The 6,433-nt window shown below is 39.9% G+C and overlaps 1 protein-coding gene across 17 annotated transcripts in view; it reads left to right on the top strand.

The window, feature by feature from the left end:
* Window positions 1–6,433, top strand: part of ARHGEF9 (Cdc42 guanine nucleotide exchange factor 9) — a 297,694-nt gene that overhangs the window by 268,970 nt on the left and 22,291 nt on the right.

Genomic DNA, 6,433 nt, shown 5'->3' with positions numbered 1-6,433 from the left:
TGAGGTTGTAATAGAGTACTTTGCTGCTCTGAATTCTTTCATGCTGTAGATATTGAGCCCCTCTTCTGTGCCAACCAGCTCTACTTTCATAGGGATTCTAGTCTAACAGAACTTAAGTATGATGTTATTTAAAAATATATACATCCCAGGGCACTGAAATAATTCTAAGATGTCCCAAGTGGAATTGCTGTAGGTCATCTTGACAGAATTATGGGTTCCAGGAGATCTGTGAGAAGACAATAGATACGAAAATGTACCAGTTTTCAAAGCAGAAAATAATATGTTCTAGAAAGTAGAAATGAACAATAAAATATTAATGAACTAGCATTTATGGAGTGCTTCTATGATTCTGTTCTAAGAACTTTACACTTATTAACTCAATTTAATCCTCACAACAAACCTATGAAGTAGGTACTATTATTATATTATTTCCATGTTAAGGATATGTAAAGTGAGACCTAGATAAGTTATATAATTTTCCCAAGGTGAAATAGCTAATGAGTGATAGAGCCAGGAATTAAATTCAGATAAGCTGGCTCCAGATTCCACATTGGTAATATTTATGTCATTATTACCATTGAGCTTGTCAAAATTCTGTACTTGATTATTAAACAGCCTGTGAACATTTAGAAAGAGATACAGTGGCCACAGGGGTCATCTTTGGCTTTCTGAGAACAAGTCATATCCCATAAAACTCAGTTTCTATTTTGCCAGTAACTTAATTAGTTGATAGGAGGATTGCACAGGACAGAGAGTATCCTCCTGCATTTCAGATTTTCCCATGGTTTCCTTGCAGACAGAAGTCATATGGAGTGATAGATAAAACATAAAGTTTGTAATCAGACAATTCTGGGCTCAAATCCTGATTTCAACACTCGCTAACTATATGATTTCAAGCAAGTGACTTTTTGCTTCTTGTACCTCCATTATATCAATTGTGAATGGTGAGGATAACTATTCTACAGGATTGTCATGAAGATTAAATGGAATCAATACATATAAAATGCCTGATAGAGTGCCTGGTACTCATTAATCTCGTCTTACCCAACCTCCAACAAAGAAATAGACAGCCTTATAAAGTGGTGAGGTCCCCATCACTAGATGTACCCAAATATGGGCTAGATTATTATGGGCCAAAGATAGTATAGTAAACATTGGAACACTGATCTCTCTCCATGAGCATGTGGCCTCACCACTAAGTTCTCATCCAACTGTTAAGATTCCCTTAATTCCCAGTCAATTATGCAACAATGTGCCTGTTTTGTACATTGGGAATTGGGATTGACTAATCCACTCAGAACAGCTTAAACAACTTATGCAGCTTGTAGCTTGTTTCAGAGAGAGAGAGAGAGAAAAGGAGAGCAAGAGAGTATGTGTGCATGTGTGAAGGTACCTTTAAAATGGCAATTATAGTATGTGGGAAAGTCACCAGTGGCTTCTAATTATGTGACCCCTTCTTTAATTTTTGCTGTCACCACTCTTTTAACTTTTCTTCCAAAAAATCCAGATAAGACTCTGTTCTCTTTCTTCATATTATCTATACTTGTCAGTCTCTGCTCCTCTGTGTTTCATTGCATTTTTATTTTAGTTTTTGATGTGTTTTATTATTTTCTTCCTGATATAATTATTTGAGAAATTAGTTTGATGCTTTGAGGGGATTTTTTTCTCTTTGACTATTTACTGTGGAAAGGAGCAGATCCCCTTTTCCTGCACCCTCTGTCCTATCGTGCCAGTCTGGCCATGTTCTGTTGTCCCTGGTGTCATAACCGTTCTTTTATTCCTGTTGCTTTCACCATATTCAAGGGGATCAGAACTAAACAGCGTGTAATGATGTTGGGCAGAAGACTTCTGTTCAGGGAATTTTCTGCATTTGGACAATTTCTTCTTGCACTGAAGGGTCAGACTTGGAGGATGAGCTATTTGGGACAGCTTATAAATCCAATAATAGCAACAGAAATGGGGCTGGAGCAGAAAGAAGGGGATTTGAAACCAGAACTCCTGGGTACTTAACTTTACTCTGTCTCTTACTAACTTTTCTAACCATTGGCCAGTTCTTTAACTTTGTCCTTATTTTCCTCAGTGTCAAATCAGGCTGATGATAGAAGTCATCTCAAGAGGCTTTGGGAGGAAACCACCTGAGGTAGTGGGGAGCAGTGGAGTATAGGGTTAAGAGCATGGGTGCTAGGGCCAGACTAGAGGGCAATCTCCTTTCTCCCATGAGCTATATGACCTTGGGCAAACTTTTTGTGCTTATAATTATGCCCTTGTTTGCAAAATGAGAATGACAATGTATCTACAAGGAAGGGAGGTTGTCAGGGTTAAATGAGACAATGCAGATGTAGTTCCTGGCACGTAGGAAGTACTTAGTGAATGTTAGCTATTAATACTATTACTATATATGCAGTGTTACTAATAATTCATTCAGTACTTTTTTATTTAGAGGCAATATAGCACATTATAAACAAAAGCAGAGATTTTAGAGCTGGACAGCCTGAACCCAAAGCCAAGCTCTGCCATTTAGTAGCTTTTATTCCTGGAAAAATTTCTGTTTTTTCTCCCAATTTTTATTTTAGCTTTAGGAGGTGCATATTCAAATTTGTTACGTAGGTAAATTGCATGTTGCTGGGTTTTGGTACACAAATGATTTCATCACGTGGGTAATGAACATAGTACCGATAGGTGGTTTTTTATTCCCACCCTCCTCCCACCTTCCACCCTCAAGTAAACCCCAGTGTCTGTTGTTTCCTTCTTTGTGTCCCTGTGTACTCAATATTTAGCTCCCTCTTGTAAGTGAGAACATGCGGTATTTGGTTTCCTGTTCCTGTGTTAATTTGCTTAGGATAATGGCCTCCAGTTCCATCCATGTTGTTGCAAAAGGCATGATTTCATTTATTTTGATGGCTTTGTGGTATTTTGTGGTGTATATGTACCACATTTTCTTTATCCAGTCTATCATTGATCATCATTTAGGCTGACTCCGTGTATCTGCTATTGTGAAAAGTGCTGCAGTGAACATACGCATGCATGTGTCTTGTGGTAGAACGATTTATATTCCTTTGGGTACATACCCAATAATGGGATTGCTGGGTTAAAAGGTAGTTCTTTTTTAAGTTATTTAAGAAATATCCAAACTGCTTTCTATCATGGCTGTACTAATTTACATTCCCACCAGCAGCGTTATAAGCATTCTATTCCTGAGAAAGCTTCTTAGCTGCTCTATGTCTATAGTTCCTCATCAGATGGGGTTATAACAGTACCTACATTGGAGGATTATTTAAGTTAATAAATGCAGAGCATTTAGGACAGTACCTGGTACATAATATATGCTATTTAAGGGGTCACTGTTGCTATTATTGTAGTTGTTATTATTTTGTTGTAATTATTAAGCATGCATTCTAGGATGCTGGAATATAGTAGTGAGCGAAATAAATCCAGTCCGAGCCCCATGTACCTTCCCTAGGATCTGGAGAGAAAAGGCTAGAGAAGAGTAACTAGGGTCCCCTCTATAAAGGGGCAGGGAGGACCTTATTTACAAACAAGTGAAGCAGGCTACAATCCTGAACAGTTACATTCCCCAGATTGCAGCATCTGTCATTTGTAGAGAATATCCTGCAATGTCTTACTAAGGAGGAACTAGCTCCCTTAATGTCTCCCAACTCAGACGAGCACAAGGAAAAAGGAGGAAGGCTGGCATTTTATTGGAAATGATAAACTTCATTAGGCAGGAAAGTTGTGATGATCCAAATAGCATCTGTTTTGAGCACCTGCTCACCATGTCCCTGTGAAGGCACTCAGACTACCATTAACAAGTGGCATATGGGCAGCCTGGTTCCAACAGGACCACAGGCAACCAGGGTTCAAGAGGACTTTGTCCCCTTGCCATGTGCAGAGGACAACCAGAGGAAACTCTGGGGCTTTGTCAGCTGCTCTTCTCTGGACAACCCCTAAGTGAAGCAAGACCAAAGAAGATAGAGTGCTGGGCACAGCCTTAATGGGCAGGCAAACGAAAAGCTGTGAGCAGCATGGTGGCTAAGTGTCAAGTGTGTGGTATGTCAGGGCCTTCACAATTGGTGTTAGAATTTGGAGAAGGGGAGCCACATCAGCTTGAGCAGTCAGGGAAAGTTTCTTTGAGGAAGAAGAATGTGTAAGTTTGACCTGGAAGGCTAAGATTGGAATAGGAAGCATAGTTGGGCCAGAGAGCAGCTATTAGTGTGACCCCAAATATATATCTGTTATTTTGGTGACAAATACGATTTGGCAAATACCACCCTGTCCTGAAAGGATGTATAGAATTTCCAGGGACAGTGGGGCAGCTATGTAAATTGAAAAAATATTCAGAGTTACCCTTACTTTGACTTATTTTTACTCACAATATTTAAATTATTTGGAACGTTTAAATGAGCTAAAGGAGGTAGTGAGATGTTTTTTCTTTTAAGTGTATCAAAAGAGGGTTTTAAGGACTATGAAACACTGGCCCAGGAGCAAGAAAGCTCAGGGCTGTATTTGGTGGACAAGTCTGGCCTCATGTCCTGGAAATGACATGTTTATATTAGAGCTTTATAGCTATTTTACAGAGTAAGGATAACTGTCTTCATTTCTTAGTTGAGGAAATTGGCGCTCAGAGAGGGTTAACTGGCTTGTCCGTAACCGTACAGCTGGTAGGTTAAGCAGCAAGGCATCAAACTCAGGGCTTCAGACTCTACATCATGCTCTTTCTTTTGTTCCATGCTGCTTACTGCTTATGGTCTTAGCTACTCTTTCTGATTGGAGTTCCTGAACTAGTAGGTCATTCTTAGTTATTCCTATCACATCTCTACATTTGGCTTATGACTAATCTAGTGCCTGAAAACTCACATTTAACCCTCTGGGGGACCGGGGAGAACAGGCAAAGGGATAATTTTAGCAACACATCTCTCTAGCCCTGTTTCCCCACCACAGAAGCAGAAATTCTCTCTAGCTTCTTGTCATCCTTACATATCTAAAGAAACAATAGGAGATTCAATTGATGCTTTTAATGTAGCTCCAAGATCATGCATATTCTTTCTATTTTGGGGAACTAGCAAAGGTGTTGAAAGCTCTTAATGACTATGACACACCAACTCGGAATGGGGGCGGAGCGGAAGGAGGCTGCAGACTGAAGTTAGCAACAAGGAAGTTGAGGCTGCCTGTTTTAGGCAATGTGGTCCAGTGAGAATGTGTGGTTCAGATCTGGCTTTCCAGGTTTGTATGTATTGTATTATGTATGGTAAGGCACAATTCAAACCTTTCTGAGATCGAGATAAATTACATTCATACATTCTGCCTAGCTTATCCTGCTTTTGTACTTAGATTAGCCTGATAGGGCCCACTTTTTATACATGTGTCTCAAAAAGTGTTCCTGAGAATTGTGGAACTCAGTATATGGGAATCACTCTATCCTTTCGGCCAGGATTGAGCTTGTGTGCACTGAACATGGTAAAAGGAACCCAGGTTCTGAAATAGGCATGGGGCAACATTGGCCCTCTCTGTATAGCTGAACTCTTCCTCTCCTGTGAACTTGATCCTGGGGACAACCAATAGATCAGAATCCATCTATATTCTTTTCTTATTTATATGAACAATCATTATGGGAGGAAAAAAAGTAACATGATTGTTATTTTTTCAAAAGCAATTCAACGACATCTGTATTTTCCAGCCTGGGCCTTTGAGGTTGACAGAGCTATGCTGGGAATCCTGCAAGGTAGCCTTTCCCAGCCCAACTGAAAATCTCAGTGTACTGCACGGTGTGAAGAGTTAGGATTGGGAATGTGAGTGGCCAAAAGAAGATCCTTCATAGGGAGCACACAGCTGAGAAGTGAGTCAAGTTAGGCAATTCAGTAGAATGGAAATGGTTTAATTGAACTGTAAAATGCTAATAAAAATTAATGAGCATTTCTGACTGTCCAGCTGACTGAAAGAGCAGATAAAGCAGAGAGGAGGGAGAGTTGGCCCGAAGACAACAGGACAGGGCTCATAGGGGCCTTCCTCAACCTGACTCAGCCATACCACATCTCCCAGCAGTGGATGTGTTCTCAGAGGAGGCTGAGGGCAGCGCCAAGAGGAGGAGGGGCTAAAAGGCCACTCCAAGATATTTATAAGATCTGACATTCCATAGGCCTATATGTCATTTCATCCATCCCTCTATTTTCTTTTTTAACTTATGAAATATTTGACATTCAAAAAGATATAAAAATAATATAATGAGTACCCACGTGCTTACGATCCGCCTTAAGAAATAATTCATTACAAATAGTTTTCCTTCCCACCCTCTCTTCTGCTTCTTTTTCTTCCCCTTCCTCTCTTGCCCCTCCCCATTTTCTGCTCTGTACTGTCTGGAACATGGCATATATCATTGTCACGTATTTCTTTATAGTTTTCTACATACGTATATATCTTTAAACATTATATGGCATTT

The sequence above is a fragment of the Pongo abelii genome, chromosome X (genome assembly GCF_028885655.2).
Source record: "Pongo abelii isolate AG06213 chromosome X, NHGRI_mPonAbe1-v2.0_pri, whole genome shotgun sequence".
Classification (NCBI taxonomy): Eukaryota; Metazoa; Chordata; class Mammalia; order Primates; family Hominidae; genus Pongo; species Pongo abelii.
The sequence above is the reverse complement of the archived record's forward strand: the minus strand, read 5'-3'. Positions and strand labels throughout refer to the sequence as shown.